This window comes from Lissotriton helveticus, chromosome 1_1, assembly GCF_964261635.1.
Source record: "Lissotriton helveticus chromosome 1_1, aLisHel1.1, whole genome shotgun sequence".
Classification (NCBI taxonomy): Eukaryota; Metazoa; Chordata; class Amphibia; order Caudata; family Salamandridae; genus Lissotriton; species Lissotriton helveticus.
The window spans coordinates 1,409,444,201-1,409,465,180 of record NC_136057.1 but is presented as its reverse complement, the minus strand read 5'-3'; the positions used below and the strand labels follow the sequence as shown (position 1 = coordinate 1,409,465,180).

At 45.4% G+C, this 20,980-nt stretch overlaps 1 protein-coding gene across 1 annotated transcript in view; it reads left to right on the top strand.

Moving 5' to 3' along the window:
- Nucleotides 1–2,700: 2,700 nt before the first annotated feature.
- GCDH (glutaryl-CoA dehydrogenase) overlaps nt 2,701–20,980 on the top strand; it is a 216,747-nt gene continuing 198,467 nt past the window's right edge. The window contains exon 1 of the mRNA XM_078684804.1: nt 2,701–2,814. The gene's annotated coding sequence lies outside the window, so the exon portion shown is untranslated. The remainder of the gene's footprint in view (nt 2,815–20,980) is intronic.

The window sequence follows — 20,980 nt, the reverse complement described above, 5'->3', positions numbered from 1 at the left end:
GCACCGGAGCAGGCAGGAGCCTACCCTGCGCCCCGGTGCCGAAGGAGGGAAGAAGAGTCCTGCTGCCGCCTTGCAGCTGAGGAGAGGAAGCCGGTGAGTGCGTTGCTGAGCTGCGGGCGGGCGGGCGAAGGGGCGGGGAAGCGTGTGTGTGCGCGCGCGCGGGGGCGGCCTGTGTATTTGTGTGTGTGTGCGTGCGTGTGTGTGTGTATGTGTCTTGGAGTGCGTGTGTGTGACTGTGGGGGAGGGGGTGTGTGTGTGTGAGCGAGTGTCTGACAAAAACGAACGAAAGCATTCAGTCTACAAAAACGAAAGAATTCAATTAAAGCGATCGCGCTCGAGAAAACGAAACTGACATCACGCTTACACAGCCAAAGCGCGTGCACGCAGTCAAATCCAGGAGAAGGAAAGCTCGTACACCTTCTCGTCCGTCCTTCCCTCGAGACAGATAACTATAAGTCTCCAACCTGGACGCTTCCTTCGGAAGCTATTCCAGGCGAGACCTAAAGAGAGACAAAGGTGACGATTTGTGCATGCGCTGCTGGGTTACGGTGTACACAGCGTGCAAATAAACAATGCTGTAATATTGGCTCCGCCTCGGATAGCCGTGCAATGTTTACAAACAGGTTTGCAGTCCGGAATTACAAGACAGTAACAGCGTTCCAGAGATGTATTAAAAAAAGTGGAGAAAACTGCTAAATGCAGCGGAAAAACTCCAATAGCAAATAACACGTAAAGAGCAGAGAAGTGACTTGCACGCCCTCTCACTCTTCATGTCCTAGGCGGTAGCCATTCCTCAGCCAAAATTGGTGGCTCGGTCTGTGTCTATGGTTCTTGCACCATTCCTCCACATGCGTGGCACTGCTGCCATCAGTTTTCTGAGGGCCATGTCTAACTGCGGTAATGCCCGTAATAACGATTCAATGTCCAACATTGGTATCTTCCCGTCTTCTAAGAGCTATGACACTGCCTCTTTGTGACCTCATCCAAACCACGAGTTGTGGATACTGTTTGTCACGGTGACACAACCCCCTCCCACCAGCTCTCAGTGGATAGCTAAGGTGCCCACATCAAGGCCTTACAGGATATGCAAATCTTCCCAGATGGTACTAAGCTGAAATATAGAACTTATTTAGCGCCTGGTGCCACCAAACAGTCAAATAAACTGTGCATGAAAAGAGAAAGGTGTGAGCTGACAGGAAAAGTGTGACATTCTTCATTGGAAATTTAAACTTTTTAGAGTGTCTGCACCTTCAATTGTTTGTGATGTATGTTTTTTGGTTTAGCTAAAACGCGTGCATTTAAAGATATTTCTGTGAAGTGGTGTGTGATCTGAGACTGCAAGCATTCCGAAATGCAGTGTGCGAGTGACCGACAAACAGGAGCGTGTTCAGTGCGATACGAAAGCTCAATATTTTCAGTAAACTACTTAGGTCGAGCCTGAGTCAGCGCGCATGCACCTGCAACCATTGGTTCAAATTAACCACTGGGTGGAATGGTGTACTTTCTGCCCCTGCCGGAGCGGCGCAGGCTAAATCACTGCTACCCCTTTTCTGCCACCACGCTTCTACAGAATATTAACAAGCATTTGCAATGCAATAGGTCTCGCATTTATGCGAGTTTAAGCTAATTCCATTGTAAATGACAATAGCTTTTATTTTTTGTTTTATAAACCAAAACCAAAATAAAAGGCATAGCCATTTACAATGCCTATAGCTCAAACACGTATAACAGCGAGACCTTTTGAATTGCAAATGCTTGTTAAAAATAGTTGATCAGCTGTGTACGCCACTTACCCTTTGAGAAAATCCACAAACCCACACACCCCCGATGGGAACCAATCACATTACTCCCCTTACAACATCAGCTGCGAGGAAGGCATTGCTGACGCTTTACCTCGGGTACATGGACAGCAAGGGCTGCCATAATAGTTGTGGCATAGACCATCAGCATTATCAGTGGCAATGTTTGTTGTGCAAGGGAGCATAGGTGAGGGAACCGCTGTGCAGTGGGCGGCAGCTGCATACAGGCAGTACATTGAGTCCCCAAAGCAGTACAGGAAGCTGTTAACTAAAATGACAGTTCTGTGATAGTTTGTGAAACATTACAAATTCCCCAAACATTGTAAAGCTGGTTTAAAGTGTTGTAATGTAGCTTTTCGATGCTGTTCTCAATGCTGTTGCCCCCACCCAGCCTGTGAAGTTTCCTAGGCCAATGCGTGAAAAGTTCATCCAGGTCAAATTTTAACTTGGCATTCTAGGACCTGAAACCTCGTTTTACCCCGTTAAGAAACACTCCAACCCCCAGAATGCACATGTCGAAGAGGCAGGAATGGTTAGTATTTGTGTTTGTTCTTTTTTTAACTGTAGCAGCGTTCCGAGACTTGGAACGCTGCTACAGTTAAAAAAGAACAAACACAAATACTAACAATTCCTGGCTCTTTATCTTACAACACATGCTAGACTCCTTGCGTATGTTTACAATTTTACAGGAGACACCATTCCAATGACGCATCTAATGTATAAAAATGTCACACGTGACACGGCCTCTGACAGATCGGGGCAGGCGAACGTTTCATTTTCTTGACATCTCGGAGCAGGGCACAGCGCGCTAATTCATATCATACTGCCAGAGCAAGCGCCTGACAGCAGCGCACGTTTAGGAGCCGAGGGGGGTCTTGCCACACTCAAGATGGCGGTCGTAGTTGCCTCCCTGGTGTGAATGACGTCACTAGAAAGAGCCGCACGCTGCGGAGAATCTCCTCCTGTCACTGTTACTTAAGAGTTCAGAAGGCATCAGAAAGAACTGCGCCAACAGGTGAGAAGACCCTGTGTCTCTTTGAAAGGACTCTTTAGTCCTGAGAAATATGTATTAGTCAAAGCAGGAGAGGGTAACGGCCATAGTATCTGAATTTGGAACTGGAGAGTCAGGTTCGAGTCTCAGCGTCGACTCAAACCACTGTGATTCTGGCCAAATTACTTAATCTCCCTGTGCTTACAAAAATGAATTTGGCCATGTGTGATCAAACTGGTGCTCATGTAAAGCGCTACAATACATTCGGCCCATATAAAACTGCTAAGAAAAAAAAAACAGGCTAGCAGAGGCACTTTGGGGTCTGTAGTTTACACCGTAAGCGTCACTAGGAGAGCTATGTTTTGTCTAGTCTGAAACTTGCATTTGGGCATATGTAATCCTTTAACAACAAACCGTGTTATCTGAAATTATTTCAGAGTCGAGTAGTATTATCGTTCTTGCATACTTTTTTCTACAGGAAACTGGGAGATATGAGAACTACTTAAATTGAAGCAGAGGCAATTTCAGGCGATAGCCAGCTCAAATAAAGCAATTTCGACTTCTAAAATCAGGTGTTTCTCGCCTGAATTGTGTCTGTTGGCATGTATATGTTAGATCTGCAGAGCAAATCTTAGGGGGTCTGTAGCAGGCTCTGCTCTAGAATGCTCAATCTGGGAGAGCTATTAAAACGCCAGGGTGGGCCATGAAGGTGCATGGGGGAAGTGTGCAAATATCAACAACTTGTTTTAGTAGGTCTGCTGTTGCGAAATTGGCAACAGTATGGGTGTCTTAGAAGTGATAGTTACATTTCTTGGATCTAGTGCAATCACTGTTGACCATGCCCAGTGCCCATTTTATTGACTCTTAACTATATTCCAATGGGAGTTTTGGCTTTTGCTGCAGCAGGAGTTGCCTACTCTGATGTTCAGTTTTGGGTGAGAGGTAGCCGTGCAGAGGGATTCTGCAGCATACATTACACATTGAGCTTTCTTTTTTATTCAACAACTTTGATGAATGAATGAATAAATGAATGGGGGTCTTGTATTGCGCACACTTAGCCCAGAGGCGTCAAGGCGCAGCAAACAGAAAGACATAGCGAGTCAGAAAAGGAAGATAGTTCAGGATTTATAGGCCTGAGAAAAAAGCCAGGTCTTTAGGAGTTTGCGAAAGATCTCCAATGAAGGTTGACTGGACAGTTCGGGGGGGAGAGAGTTCCATAGTTTGGGGGCCAAGGAGGAAAAGGCTCTTCCTCCCCACTTCGCCTTTTTGAATCTGGGCACAGAAAGCAGATTTCTAGAAGCCGAGCGGAGGGTTCTATTGGGGGTGTAGGGGCTGACAAGGGTCCTGATACCTTCGGGCCAGATCCAAACACTGCCTCGTGAGCCAGGCAGATAAGCTTGAAAGAGATCCTGGCCTGTATTGGTAACCAGTGAAGATCTTTCCTGGCCTGAGTTGCGATGAGGGCCTCGGAAGATTAGGAACCATCCTGGCTGCAGCATTTTGAACCATCTGGAGGCGATGGAGAGATTTCTTATTAATGCCACCGTAAAGAGCGTTGCAATAGTCAAGCCTGGAGGAGACCAAGGTGACCACTGACTGTTTGCGAGCATCCGCCGATACATAAGGAGCAATCTTTTTTAACGTCCGGATGATGGTACAGCAGTTGGATACTGTTCTGTTGACCTGGGGGTCAAAGGAGAGGGCCGGATCTATAAGAACGCCCAGATTCCTGGCCGAGTTGGTCGGGGGGGGCAATCTCCCAGGCAGGAAGGCCACCAGTCCGCAGATCATATATCCTGGTCTCCTCCAAAAACTAGGATCTCCGTCTTTTCTCCATTTAGTTTTAGATAGTTTCTTACCATCCATTGGGAGACTGCCTCCATGCATGTTCGAAATTTGAGAGCAGCATCCTTTGTCGACTGAGTAGTGGAGATGATGATCTGGGTATCATCAGCGTATGACAATACTTGGTACCCAAAGGATCGTACTACTTTGGCAAGTGGGGTTACATAGATGTTAAATAAAAGCGGGCTCAAGGAAGAGCCCTATGGAACCCCACATTGCACGACCTGAGAGGGGGACAGAAAGTTACCCAGCTTTACTCTCTGCTGTCTCTGGTGAAGGAATGAGGATAGGAGGTTAAGGGCACTTCCTCCCACCCCTATCCCCTTCAATCTGTCAACCAGGATCGAGGGGGACAGGGTATCGAACGCTGCTGTAAGATCCAGCAACACCAATAGAGTAGTCTGTCCTCGGTCAACCACAGATCGGATGTTATTGACCACGACCGTGAGGGCAGACTCGGTGCTGTGGGCGGCGCGAAAACCATGTTGGGAAATGTCCAGCAGGTTCCCTCTCTCCAAGTAGGCGGTCAGCTGGCGATTAAGGTGGGCCTCAAGTATCTTGGCCGGGGTTGGGAGTAATGATATGGACCGGAAGTTTTTTAGGACTTCTGGGTTCAGAGAAGCCTTTTTTAGGAGAGGCTTAACAACTGCAATTTTCCATGGCACAGGGAAAATCCCCTCGATGACGGCCCTGTTCATGACCTCTAAGAGAGGAGGTAAAACAGCCTCTCTACAAGCCTTTAAGGTTTTTAAAGGACAGGGGTCCAAGGGCGAGCATGATTTGGTGGCGTCAAGAAGGCGATTTTGTTCTCCCTGGGTCAAGAGAGGAAAACTAGGAAAACCAAGAATACAGCCGGATTCCGTGGCCTCATTTCGGAGAGGAAAACGGGGGGGGGATACACTATTAGTGTCTAGCTCCAGGTTAAGGGTTTTAAGGGAATTATGAATGTCAGCGATTTTAGAGTGAAAAAAGCTCGCAATATTATCGCAGAGCTCCTGAGTCTCACCAACAGAATTGGTGACTTTAGGTGTCGACAGAGTGTCGATGATTTTAAAGAGCTCTCACGACGACTTTAGCGAGATGGTGATATTACTAAAATAGTTCTTTTTTTCCTCTGTTATGGCTCTTTTATATTCCCTCAAAGCTAGCTTGTGTTGATTTTTCCCAGGGGAGTCAGGGCGAGCATGTCAGGATCTTTCTTTTTGCCTGCACTTCTGCCGCAGGAGTCTTAGATGTTCTGAAAACCAAGGCGACGAGGGACTCTTCCTAGCCGAGTAGTGTTTTTTTAGGCGATATAAAATACACAAAAAGCTTAAACTAAGTAACATACCACCTCAGTATATTGTCTGGTGGGATACTGCCTCTGTATATTGTCTAGAGGAGTACTTTCATGGACAGTTGCTTCAAAATGAAATTCATGATGTGATTTCCCATCTCCAACCAGCCACACTGGACTGGGGCTATTGCTGATTTCTCTTCCAGTACGAAGGGTGCTTTGGTTGCAGCCTGGAGATCCTTAGTGGGTGGAGAAGTTAAGTGAGCCAACTAATTGAAGTTACTTACAGTACCCTTTGTATAGAAGGTTAGTTTAATACTGGCACACTTTGGTTTGTTTTTATTTCTTTTTATTTCTCCTTCTATTGACTCTATTGCTCCCCCCTATATCTGTAGATTTCAAAAATCTTCTTGCTGTACTATGAGGTGTAGACCCAGGACGCTGAATCAATATCACCCTTCGTGGACCGGACAGGATGCTCTCTGCTTGTTAGCCTCAAACAACAAACCTAGAGAGAATCTCCGAGGTTGCAACAGCTTTAATCCATCAGGCATTCACCACCCCTGTGAAAACTAGTGGGCATTCAAAAAATAACAAAACAAATGTGATGTTGTGTGACCTTTTCTCTTCCGCAGCTCTTCTCCCCGTTTCACCTTTTTAAGAGCTAGCTTCCTAAGATGGACCCCACCACCTCCCCAAGAATGCCCAGCGTGGCACTTTCCTTTAGCCACGGCCCAATGAGGGAGTCATGGTGTCCTTGCCCCGGGGTTGAGGGGCGGCCTTTGGAGTGTTCTTTGGGCTCTCATGTCTTCGTACTGAACCTTCGCTCCGGGTGTCCCTCTCGTGGTGTCTCAGTCTCCCGTGCTCGGTCTCCTTCTTGTGGCGACCTGGACTCCCACGTCTCGTGCACCTTTACTGGCGCCTCGGTCTCCTGTGTTTGGTGCTCCTCTGCTGATGTCTCGACCTCTCGCTCCTCCGTCCACTCAACTGCTCTCCTTTTCATCCGGCTTGCTTCTCTCTCAGTCTAAACCCTCTTTCGATTTCTACCTCCTGGCTCTGACGTCAGGGTTCCTTGAGACCTGGCATCTGGGATGCTCCATAGAGTTTTTCCTGGGTCTAGTTTGTCAGCCATATTGAGAGGGAGCTTGTCGACAATAATACAATATCCATGAAGACTTCACACAGCTCCACATTCGTCAAATCATCTCGTATCACAACGCAGGAAGGAAGTTAGCGGACCGACGCGTTTTGGCCATTGCCTTCAACAGGATCATAGAGTTGCTTCGTTTAGCGTGTACATTTATAGGGAAAATCCCTTACCACACCACCATTTCGTTAAAAAAGAACAACTAGACTGCTCACATGTTTTTTCCAGTCCTCCTGTCGTGCTCTTACCTTTGTTGCCTCAGGAGTGCCACAGAGTAAGAAGTTAGGTCCACAACCTCACCCTATCACCACCATATGCCAGAGTAGAGACTGATGCATCTACTGGTGATTAGGGGGAAGGAGGGATAACATAACAAGGGAAGAAGGGTAAAACAAGAAATCTTCTCCAATCACTGTGGTCCGGATACCTGCAAAGCTTCGGTATGCTTCTACTGTATAAAGAGAAAGCAAAAATTAATATCTATCCCTGCCTATCTCTATTCTGTAGTGCGTGTGTTCTATATATATATATGTACCTGTCTTTACTGTGTCTGCTTACGTCTCTGTAACTTCTGTTCTTAAAAGTGCATAAACGGTATAGCTTTGATGTGAAGGATCTCTGACTCTTTAGTAGAAAACAACCTAGAATTAGGTATGTATCTCATAAAAGGAGTAATGAATAGTTATGTACTAATTCCTTGCTCACCATGTAGATTGGATCAAATAACAAAAAAGGAATCAATGCTCAATCAGGATATAGTTTGAATGCTTGCTATCAGCATCCAAGCGTTATATATTCGTAAAATGTGTTCATGGCCTGTTAACTGTCATAGAGAAAACCATGAAGCCAATGCTCTGTGAATAATTACTATCTCAATAGAGCCTAAAACACCATAAAGTACACGGAAGCAACCAAACACCTTAAGTTGCCACAAAGAAACCTATTCCGGATTCTCCTCAAAAATAAAGATCAATGCGAGGGCTATGCAGGTAACATAAAGTAGTCCATAACAAAGAACGTGCCCCAGGAACAAACTATACCAAGAAAGCATAATAAAGCACAATCAGTACTTCTTCTAAACAACGGGCGCTTCACTCACGATACCACAACCCGACGAATCTCCTCTAACGCCACCACTGTGACCCGGACGAACTTGCAGGAAAACTAGCTCGAACGCAAAGCGTTTCCGGGGCTGAGAGGTGGGCTTGAATCTCGCTCTCTATTCTACTATGCATGCGCTGTCCTTTGCGCATGCGCTCACGTGGGCAGTGTCGGCCATCTTGCCAACCACGTCCACTGTTTCTTGCCAACCACATTTACACGCATAACACCTCCAATATTATGTTGCATTTTGACCTCCATTTCCTCTGTAACATTATAAACTGTTGAAGATTCCCACATGGCGTACTCTACTCCTGTGGATAGGGAGTATCAGTGAGTTAAAATACATGAAAATGTCATCAATACATTAGACCACTTTGCGATCATTCTTCATTTTATATAATTCATATTCAAATACTCATCAATTCAAATAGTCAAATATGCATGAAGCTCCGATGCAGGTTAAGTACAATAAGAGGGCTCATATGTCCATTGTATTCCATTGAGGAATTTTCATTCATGCAACAAGGATCTAAGATCGAATAATAGTGCATGTTATATACCATCTATGCTGCTGGACTTGTCCGCAGCATTTTATACTGTGTCTCATTTTAGGTTACTTGGTAGGTGCATGAGATTTGCATTCACCAAATAGCACTACAATAGCTTTCTGATTTCCTTTCCAACAGGACTCAAACTGTTATTCTGGGCTCCTATAATGTAGGACATCGTACCATGACATTGGACAGTGGGGTACCTCCGGGCTCATGTCTCAGCCCTACACATTTTAACATTTATGTTGCCCGCCGTGCCAAAATTGTCAGAGCCCTTGGCTTTGATATTATATCATACGAGTAAGACACGCACCTACTAATCTCCCTGTACAAGAATTGTATGTATCAATCTCTTACCATGAAAGAACAGGTTTTATCCATTGTAGGCTCATGGTTCCACATAATGCTTTTGTGCAGAAGAGTCTTTCCTTTATTACCACTCACAGCAAGGAAAACTTTGATCCAGGTGTTGGTCATCAGCTGCCTGGATTATGGTAAAGCGCAATTGGCCTTAGCAAACAAGACGTTGCTATCTAAACTTCAGGTGCCAAAGAACACCGCCGCCTGTCTCATTTGTAGTCTCCCCTTGGAGTCTCATCTTCCCCTCTTCTGCATACATTACACTGGCTACCGGTGAGAAATAGAATTCTCTTTAAGATGTGCTTTCTAACTCACAAAGCTCTATTTGGAAAAGGGCCTACCTATCTATCTTCGAAGCTTACAGTCTATTCCCCCTCAAGATTTTTAAAATCTTGCGACAAAGCTCTGCTCACTATTCAAAGGGTTGGAAAGTCCCAGTCAGGGGTCAGGTTGTTTTCTTTCCAGCCCCGTTTTATTGGAACAAGCTGCCTCCTCAAATTCGAATCTGCAAGGATCATTTCCAATTCAAGAAATTGCTTAAGACTAGCCTATACTAGCTGTGTTATTCTCTGCCTGTTATTCTGGTATTCGAGCCGAGATACCCTCCCAGGGTGATTCGTGCACGTTATAAATTAAAAAACTTAACATAACATGTCTCGCTGAAGTACGAAGCAGCATATGATGGTACTGCAGCAATAATAACAATATAATCACTGGTGTAATTTTAGTGACAAATCTTTGAATGAATGCCAATATCTATGATATGACTCATAGGCGGTGGCGGCTGCTTCAATTTTGGGGTGGTGATGCAACGCGGGGGGGTAAGAGGAAATAATAAAAAAAAATGAAAAAATGTTCCTCCTCCCGCTGCCCTGATGCTCCTCTTCCTACACTGGACATGCTGCACAAGCTCCCAGGAAGCAATCACTGGGGCTGTGATTGCCCTGAGCAGGCTGACTTGACGCTCGCTCAGTCCCAGCGAGCCTGGGGCTTTTCTCCAATCCTGCTGTTGCAACACAGCAGGGTTGGAGAAACATGTCTGTTTGGCTGGCCTGAGAGGGCAAACAAATATGCACACTTACAAGTGTCCAACACTCCTCCTGTAGCATGACGCTCAGCAGGATGGCCCGTCCCCACGCTAACTTCGTCATGGTGGGCGAAGCTCCGCCATAACGGAGGAGCTGCCCCTGCTCATATGTGAGGTACAAAAGGGGGTGGTGATGGACGGAGCATCTGAACCAATCAAACACTCACACCCAGTCAACAGATCTGGGTTTAATCCATCACCGTTCTTTAGCCCACTCTGCCACCCCAGTTCAGACATGGCCATATGAAAATCAGTCTGACCCTGTGCCTCATGGGAACAGTCCAGCCCGAACTGCCAAGCCATGTCTTCCATGGACCGGAAACAAGCTTCCTAGGACCGGTTTCTGGAACTGCAGCCGTCTTCAGCCAGGCTTGCTCATATGTGATCCCATTGTGTTTCAAAATAGATATCACTGTCAGGAAATAATTCAAAATGTGGATATATTATAAAATTACTAATAAGGAACTTCTGGTTCACTACTCGAATGCTGAAAATAATGGTCCTATTATAAAGTGCAAAGGTCACAGCTAACTTTTCCCCTTTTTCTCTCTAAACTGCAAGTGCAAACCGTCTCAGTAGGGACTGATGTTCTATTGTCACATATAAGATGCTAATAGAGAACCATACCACAATAAATAATAAAATTCATGGTCTAGTGTTACTTGTGCAAAGTGCGTAAGCAGTACTTAAAAAATATCTATTTCAAGGTTCTATGACAATATGCCATATCCTGAACAAAACTTCCATATTGTCTAAAGTGCAAATGTAAATGCTACCAACCAGTTTGTCAGTCCTGTTCTGTGTAAAGTGCTAATGAAGGACCAATGCACTGTTCATTAAGTACCATAACTGACAATCTAAGAGCATCGTGCGATATATGCATACAGTACTTCAGATTTTTTTAAAGTGCAAATGCATCCATTATAAAACACTTTACTAGTCTCAGAGCAATGTGCAATATACGCAAACAGTACTCCAAAGTATCCTAAAGTGCAAGTATTATCACTCATTCAACCAGACATCTTCCCTGTCATTGTGCAAAATATGCAAATGGTACTCCAATTTACCGTTGTAGGAAGCTGGGTACCTGTTGCAGTACCCCCCCCCACCCGCTTTTTGCCGGTATTTGAGTCAACTTTGACGGAAGTGTATTGGGTTCTTGCTAACCAGGTCCCCAGTACCAGTGTTCTTTCCCAAAACTGTACAGTTGTTCCCCCAATTGGGAAAAACTTAGCACCCTCTGTAAGTCCCTAGTAAAAGGTACCTAGGGGCTGAGGTGCTAAAGAGGGTCCCTAAGGGCAGCAGCATGAATTGTGCCACCCCAAGGGACCTCTCACCAAGCACATGCAAGGCTGCATGTCTTGGTGTAGACCAAACTGAAAACACAACATGTCACACATCCCTATGTGCCATTTATTTTTATTTTTTTACTTTTCTCCCTCCAAAACCCATTAAACAAACTATAACTAACCCTGGAGCCAGCATTAACAATAGTTCTCCGTCACACTCTCCAGCTCTTTCCTCCCCCCCGGTGCCCTCCCCCCATGCATGTGTGGTGGTGTGGGCGCTTATCGCTTGGCTTGGTGTACCTCAACTGAATGGTCGCTAGGTCAGCAAAACTACGCTATATTTGTAGCCATCGCGTGGACGCGGAGCCTACTCCTCCTCCTCTGTCAACTGGCTGTCCCTCAAGGATGGGACCAATGCCTCCCAAGACCGAGCTACTTCCAGAGCTTTCTCGTTGCTCGAGTGGGTAGCCTGTTGGAGCCGCACCACACTCTCGCAGCTGGCCCACTTACAGAACTCCCCTCCTCCATCTCTCAAAGGATGGGCCCTCCTTCGCTTTCCAATGCCATGTTATTTCACGTTTCGCCAGCACAAGCCCTAAGTCGATAAATTTGCTGGTCACCTTGGTCTTAGCCGTATGTGGGAACCAATGCAGTAAGCAGGTGGCCATGTCATACTCCATTTGTCGATCTGTAATCATGGTCAGCAGCTCCCCCACATCTTTACAGTAGTCCCCCATCCGTGGGCAAAGCCATAGCATGTGCTCTAGCTCAGCATCTTCTTCCAAACATCTCGGGCACGCTGCATCCTGGACCCGGAAGTATCTCCGAACCTTCCCCGGAGTCAGATAGGCCCTATGTAACACACAGTACTGAATGAACTGGAAACGCGCGTTTCATGCATCCCTATGTGCCATGTCCCTAACACTGCATGAAATATTTGTAAGTCACCCCTATAGCATTCCTGACAGCCCTAAGGCAGGGTGCTGAATATTACATATGAGGGCATACCTGCATGAGCAGATATGCCCCTGTGCTGGTCAGTCGTATTAGTGCCAGTATATGTGACCAGGGAAGTCCTTTTCAAACGTACTGGACTCTGGTGAAAACGAGTTCCCCAGCTACACGATGGTTTCACTGAAAATAGGGATGTTTGGTATCAAACATCTCCTATTGGTAAACCCACACTGATGCCAGTATTGGATTTACCAATACATGCACTCAGAGAGCACCTTAGAGGTGCCACCTAAATATCTACCAGCCTCTGGTGTCATTGCTGACTGGTTTCTGACAGCCTGCCATCTGAGATGCTGTTGTTACCTCCTAGGGTAAGAGCATTTTGCTCTTAGTAGACACATAACAAAAGCCTGTCCAGGAAGATGGTGTAACTCCCCGCTCCCACAAGACGACCTGCTGATTAGCCTCCTTGGGCTGATGAGCTTCAAAGAAACTGCCACCTTAGGAATGCACATCTGGCTTCCCTCAAAGGAGAGGAAGCAACCCCCCCCGTCCAGAGCCCCCTTAGCACCTGGACAGGTGGGAAAATTAGCTAGTTAGTCAGGCATGCCACCTCCAGGCTAGTACCACCCCAAGGGGGGCTACTGTGACGTGGATATGATTTTTCAGAAGTAGACATCTTTGTGATGGCTACTTTGGAATTCTGGGACAGGGTTATGCCCACTTCCCACAGGAAGAGGTCATATAGGGAGGTATAATGACCCCCGGGGTCAGTAGCCCATTGGCTACTCCCATTGGCTACTACCCTAAATGCCCCTAAATTAAGTATTTAGGGGAATACCTGGCACTGGAGAAGCAGATCCTGACGACCTAGGAAGAGAGAGGACACTGAAGAGCTGCAAAAGCTGAGAAGAGAGAAGAAACAGCTGACCTGCTGCCAACCCTGCCGGCCTGTGTGCATCACTCATCAAAAACAGCACTAGAGTCAACCGGTCCTGCAGGTGTGACTCCAGAAACTTGTGAGGACTGCCTGTTTTTGAAAAAGGCTCAATACCTTCTGTGAACAGCGGACCTTTTCCATAGAAGGAGAAGACATTGAGGCCTCCAGAACTGCCAAACCTAACACAAGAAGCAACCACTGCACCCGTCGCCTCTGGCCCGAGTTGAAGTGGGCCAGCGGTGTCAACAAGGTTCCCCAGGCCTCCAGAGCTCGAGTCCACTGTGGTTTTACTCGTGGACTCACTGACGTCACCTGCAGCCTCTGCTGGCAGTCCCCCTCCACCGCGACTGCTCCTGGTAAGAAAACCCAACGCCTAAAGACACCTCTGCACCCGTTGCTCCTGGGCTGTGGAGAAGCAGACCCAGGTGGCCCTATGTCCTCCTGTTGGTTCAGCCCGACTGGCTTCCTAGCCAGAACTTGCAGCCTCTTTTTACAGTGACCGATCCCCATTTAAACGTATTGACCTCCCAACGCTGATTAGCATCCTGCACTTGGCCTCCCTCGTGCCACTTGTGTAGATTGGTCCTGTAAGTCAATGTACTGTACCTGTTTGCAGAACTTGTTCTTCCTTCCATAGGATAACATTGCAGAACTGAAAACTGCACTGTGTCCACTTTTTGAACCGAAAATAATTTATATTTGAAAATGTATTTACCTGAATGATTTTCCTCTGATGCCTAAACATATATAAAGATATTTGCTATTTTTATTAATTGGTGTGGATCTCCTTCTTGAGTCGTATTGTCATTTATTGATCATTGTGTGTATTTGCAAATGTCTTGCACCCCTTTGTGTTAAGCCTAAGGCTGCTTGACCACACTACCCCCTAACAGAGGACTTTGAGATTGCTTTGCAAACCCTGTCTGCTCGTAAAGGAACCCCTGGACTGTTTACATTGTATATCAACTTTTTGATATATCACGTAAAGATCCAGCTTCCTACAACCGTAAAGTGCAAATGCAATAAATAATTGTCAATATTGCAGATAAAGTGGTTTCTCTATCTATCTATCTATCTATCTATCTATCTATCTATCTATCTACATCAGCATCGCCTCTACGCCCAGTTGTATAAATTCCTTCCTCGGCGCTTGTCGGTCCAGCTGTTTTACCCTTCAAATACAAGTTTCTTATAGAGGTATACATCACTAGAGCCACCTTAACCAAGAGAAGAGAAGCTCAAGACCCCATCTCTAGGCATCCGCCACATGGAGGATCAGGGAGCGCTATTGCGCCCCTCAATTTAGAGCAAAGTGGCTCAAGACCCTAACTGAGCCTCCAATAATAAAGGATCAAGGGAGAGGGCTGGCATTCACCACCAGCTGTGATAGGCCTGTCCCCTGCTGCATATGTCTGGGGGGAGCAGGGTGGCCAACACAAAGATAAACCCTGCCCACATGGAGGGGGCAGGGTAAAATCCCGCTGCTGGTTCCCACGCCAGCAGTGGAGAATGCCAGCCAGGCGAGCAACTGGCTGGGGCAACCGGGAGTGGGCTCTCCGAGTGGCCTTACACGAGGGAGCAAGGTGTGGTGCCCAGGTGGGACTGGGCACCCCCACCGAATAAAAAGAAAGAAACCGTTTGGCGTAATTCGGCTGGAGCTGTTGTTGTGTAGTGCCTATAAACCAATAAAGGATCTGCGCATTTAGACCACATACACTGTAGGATTGGGGTCAGACTGATTCTAGACACCCCTACCGAGTATGTTAGCCTATATACCAGCTAGCTCACAGTGCCGCTAAAAACTCCTGTTACCAAGGAGAGAATAGTTCTTGGCAACTATCGAACAAGACAACACTGATCCCTCAAGATCGTGGAAACAGTGTACTACTTTTCGCTCAGTCACTCGTACTCACTTCTTTCCAGAGAGATCCACAGAATAAACGGTGGGGACATTTTTCAATAAGCATTTATTGAACCATCGTCATTCTAGCTTAAAATAGGTGTGCTGAAACAACCATTAGACAGTAACAGATATAAATGATTATGAGCACTAACAGAGTAAAAGGATGGTAGATTTCTACCATTGTACTAAAACAATAAATACATGACAATAAAATGTGTACACCTATGATGCAACCCTAACTAGATGTACCAAAGTGTACCTAGCATATATGTGAGTGTAACGCCAAGAATCCCTCTAGGATAAAGTCAACCCCATTACCTGAAGTGAGAGACTGTGGTACCTGTCTTGGTTTCGAGATGGACACCCCGCAAGGGATGTCAGACCACTGCGAGGTGGAATGTCTGCGTGCAGGAGCCTCAGTGTCTCGCGTCAGTGTGTTGGCATGGAAGTCCTTTTCTCCTCTGCCTATCTCAGCAAGAGATGATGTATATATACCCAAAGTGGTACCACCTGGGGATATACCTTGCTGTGTCATGTCGGACTAGGATGATGGAAGGAATGGCCCTTGTACATAGTTATTATGCAGGAGATGCTAAGCCTGCTGTGATTCCAAGAATCCTTATGCGTAATGAATGAGGCTTAAGCTTTTCAGAGAAAACCCCATGTCATCTCTGGACATTACTGTAACTAAGTAAAAGCTCAGTACTAAAAACTGTTATGTAGTGTAATGGTACATAGAATATTGGTGAAGTGTTGGGGGACTACCTGAGCCTATGTTGGCGTACCTATCTGGAACATAACACTGTCCACTCAATATGTATGCTCCCTTGCAAGAGCACCCCGTAATGCACTGCAGGGCTAAGAATGCCCAGACTTTCCCCAGTATGTGGTGGCCCCAAGAATTTAGGGAAATCACCAACGGTTCCAGAGGAGTGTGTTGGGGGTGGGGCTTCAAGAGTGCAGGAGCCCCGCCCTCCCAAGGAATTTAAAGTACTAACTCTGCAGGGTCAAAGAAAAGATGACCCATTTGGCTTTCTCAGCTTAAGTTTGAATATTCTCAAGGCTGGAACTTGTTCTACTGCCTAGGGATGTAGCGATCTCTGTTTGTTGTTTTTATGGCTCCATGTTTTGTGGCCTGAGATGGTCGAAGAAAGACAGAGATATGCTTTTTGATTTTGCAAGTTTTTATTCAAATGTCTTATGAATGCTGACAGTAATGAGTTTTTAGGACAGGTTGTAATTCTCTATTAATTCTAGTAATTACATATGGTTACAATGCTTCATTATAAGGATTACAGATGGATTATGACTACTGAAGTCAGCGATAGAGTAATGAAATTGGGTATGTCATTCTGGTCTTTAAGTATGATAACATTGACAAAGCCAATGGACCTGATTCATTTAAAGTGACCCCCACATCCCATGGTTATGTGCTATATTGTACAGGGAAGAGGATACTGTGATTTTTGGGGTCAAGTGTAAAGTTAATAAAAGTATTTCCACCAACCTTATGTATAATTATAATTACTGCATAGTATTCAGTAGTGTTTGCCTAATAAATGTACTTTTTCTTTTCCAAAGAAAAAGCACAGACTTGACAATCATGTATTGGATGTTATTATTGCCTGCCAGATAATAGTGACTGACCCACACCACCTCTCCTGAATACACCTTGGACTGCTCTACTTTGCTACCCTGGGAGAGAGTCAAGAGCTACAATGGGGTGTTTGGGTCCCAGTGAGGGGGTAATTGTGGGCCATTACTTATGTAGGCCACACAACTACGGGCCCATTTCCCTTACACCACCAGTCTCATCATGAATCATTAGTCAGTAGATCACCACCTTCCCAGTATTTTATTGACCTGGCCTGCATTTTTGTTTCAAGGCCAGTAAAACGATTGGGGGTGGGTACAGTTTTAACTTCACCTTGTGACAAAGTTAGAACAGCAATCACATAAAAAAAACATTTCAAATGTTCTTTAGAGTTTCTGAAGTATTTCTAAAAGATCTTTAAATGAAATAGGGGTGCATTGCTACGCTAAAAACAAATGAAGGAATTTTACACACATTTATATTCAAGCACCACTGGAAGCCCTTCCAGAATCTCATAAATGTAAGAAACGGGCAGTAATTTACTCAGTAAAAACGTTGAGCCCCAGTACAGCACAGAGTAAACTATGGATTCTGAACACCATACCGCTCACTACCATTCAGAGTGCCCCATCTGCCGCATGAGCAAATGAAGAAAGCATGGAATTCCTTGCAGCTGCAAAGTCCTTTTTCCTCAACTCTCATGCTAGTGGCTATAGACAAAACAAACACTGGCAAAGCTAATAGGTCTCGCCTATATAAGAGCTATTGACTTTGGCAATGTGTTCTTGCCATGTTGTACGCAAGTGTGGCTGCTGTTCAGCAAGGCTAAACGTTAGTGGCGTGGAGTGTCCTAGAGTGGAGTGGGGGGTGGGGGGGGAGTGGATTTGTTGGAGTAGAGTGTTGTAAATTTGAGTAGAATGGAGTAGAGTTCAGTGGCAGAGCGTGTCCGAGAGTGGGTTGGGGGGGGATAGGGTGGAGTGGGTTAGAGTGGATTTAGGTAGTGGGTGGATTGGATTCGGGTGGATTGTATTGGGCAGAGTGGGTTGGATTGAGTAGAGTGGGGTTGATTGGAGTGGGTGGACGGATGGGGTCTAATGAAATGGGGTGAAGTGGATTGGAGTGGCATGGAATGGGGTGAGCTGGATTAGAGTAGGGTGGTTTGCAGTGGGGTGAATTAGAATGGGGGTGGATTGACTGGGGGTAGATTGGAGTGCGGGGGCCTGGATGGAGTGGATTGAATGGGATGGACTGAACTGGGGTGGGGTGGATTGGAGAACAGTGGGGTCGATTGGAGTGGGATGGATTGGACTGGAGTGGGCTGGAATGGAATGGGATGGAGTAGATTGTATTTGGCTGGATTGGATTTGGGTGGGGTGGATTGGATTGGATTGGGGTGTGGTCATTTGGATTGGGGTGAGAAGGATTGGATGGGATTGGGACGAATTGGAGTGGGGCAAATTGTTTTGGATTGGGTTGCAGCAGATTGTTTTGGATTGGAGTGGGACAGATTGTTTTGGATTGAAGTAGGGCAGATTGTTTTGGTAGGGGTGAAGCAGGTTGTTTTGGATTGTAGTGGGACAGAGTGTTTTGGATTGTAGTGGGACAGATTGTTTTGGATTGTAGTGGGGCAGATTGTTTCGGACTGGGGTGAGGTAGATTGTTTTGGATTGGAGTGGGGAAGATTGTTTTGGACTGGAATGGGGCAGATTGGTTTAGACTGGGTAGATTGTTTAAGAGGGTGTAGATTGTTTTGGATTGAAATGGGACAGATTATTTTGGATTCGGGCAGATTGTTTTGCTGTGGGGTAGATTGTTTTGGGATTGGAGTGGGGCAGTTTGTTTTGGAGTGGGGGTAGATTGTTTTGGATTAAAGTGGGGCACATTGTTTTCGATTGGCTTGCCTCTTATTATTTTTTTTTTTACAGAGTTTTAAATAGCACAAACCTGAGCACCTGTTGCATTACACAAGGACAGACTGGGTAGATTGTTTAAGAGGGTGTAGATTGTTTTGGATTGAAATGGGACAGATTATTTTGGATTCGGGCAGATTGTTTTGCTGTGGGGTAGATTGTTTTGGGATTGGAGTGGGGCAGTTTGTTTTGGAGTGGGGGTAGATTGTTTTGGATTAAAGTGGGGCACATTGTTTTCGATTGGCTTGCCTCTTATTATTTTTTTTTACAGAGTTTTAAATAGCACAAACCTGAGCACCTGTTGCATTACACAAGGACACATTCATATTTTTTGGTAGGTACGGGGAAATTAAGTGATTTGCCCAGAATCACAGGAGGTTCCCTAGGAGATATACATGTGCAGAGTCATTTACCAACAAGGACAAAAAAACAATAATAACTGGTTACAGACACCTGGCTTGGAAATGCCCAAAGTGCAAATCGTGCAAACACAGATTTAACAAAATATCATATAAACTGCTCAATGGAAAAGAACAGGAAATCATGGAACATATAACCTGTGAAAACAATTATGTAGTTTATGTCCTACATAGCATGTGTGGAAAATCATATGTAAGAAGTACTACAAACAAGGTAAAACTGAGAATCTTACAACACTTATATTCAATAAACTTCAGGACTCCTATCCAATTCACATGCACGTTTGGGAAAACATGAAGGGAAGATACAAGATTTGACCTGTTTTGGGATTAAACAAACACATCAGAGCTGGAGAACTAGGGGGCATTCGAGAACTGAACCTAAGAAGGATGGAATAAAGGCCAATAACATCCATGGGTACTGAAGCCCCTCTCTGCCAGAATTTGGATGCTGAATTACATGTCGATATTTGAGAATAACTTCAAAAACACTAAGAGGGTCCCTGGGTGGCTAGATATATTTGGAGAAGAATCCAGGGAAGGATACAAGTAGCAAAATTACATAAAAACGTTTCCAAAATCTGCATATAGGAAGCAATACGTTTATGATATACAAATACCATACACCAGACCAGTTACATTTATAAATTATTAGATTTGGATACATTTATTTTTTTTGTTTTTAACATATATAATAGTGATTTTTAATCAACATACGTATACATAGTTAGTGAGCACCGCATACATTAACAGTCAAATAATTCATGTAAATACAATAAAAAGAGAAGCACAAGTGACTGACTACATAACGATTAGAAAAGATCACACACAATGGAAATTACAGAAGAGTATACATATAACAGACATCAACAACAGGAAACATCAATAGGTTCTAAAAATTATTACTCATTGTATACAGTTATAATACAGTAATGAAAAAGCTACTGTAATATTTTATGACAAAAAATGAATATCGAACCATAATGGACATACAGTGACATATTGCGTAAAGCTCTGTATTGGTGTAAAAAATGCAGAACAGACATTTTCCAACATTGCTGCTTGTGGAAAATACACTAGAACAAACAAAGTGGATTTTTTTAAAGCGTAAATTTTGTGCAAGGCCAAAAATACGAAGACAATTGATTTTGCAGGTACAGTAAGGAAAAATTGATTCAATGCTTTAGACTAAGGGCCTGATTATGAGTTTGGCGGTGCGGGAGGTGGGGTGGCATGCCACCACCCCCACACTGCCAAACTTCACCGCTGACTTCCCGCTGGATTACACGTTGTAATCCGGGCAGGCTGTCCTGCGGCGGCTGGCCCACTGTGCTGCCTTTCAAAGGCTGATAGGAGAACCTTAGAAAGGCAGTGCCACGGAACCGCCATAGCATGTTCCAGCACGGCATGGACTGTTAAGTGCATGCCGTGCAGGAAGTGGCGGTGCTGAAAGACAGGAGGGTACTCCATGTGCCCCCCTGCATGCACCCCGTGCACCGAGGCACCAGGAGACCCTGTAGGGCCCCCTATGTTTCCTCACCCTTTTCATGGTGGGCTCACAGTCATGAAAAGGAGAGCGGTGCCAAGCATATTGTGGCTTCATACCGCTGCAAGACAGCCAGACAGCCAGGGATCGTGAATCCCTGGTGCTAGCAGCGGTCCTATGGCGGTCCAACCTCCAAAGTTATAATACGGTGATCGGACCGCTGGTGTGGCAGTTGCTGCACCGCCACCATGGCTTTGGCAGTCCATCGGACCGCCTAACTCCTAATCAGGCCCTAAGTTTGAGGCCAAGTACATTTGTATCCTCT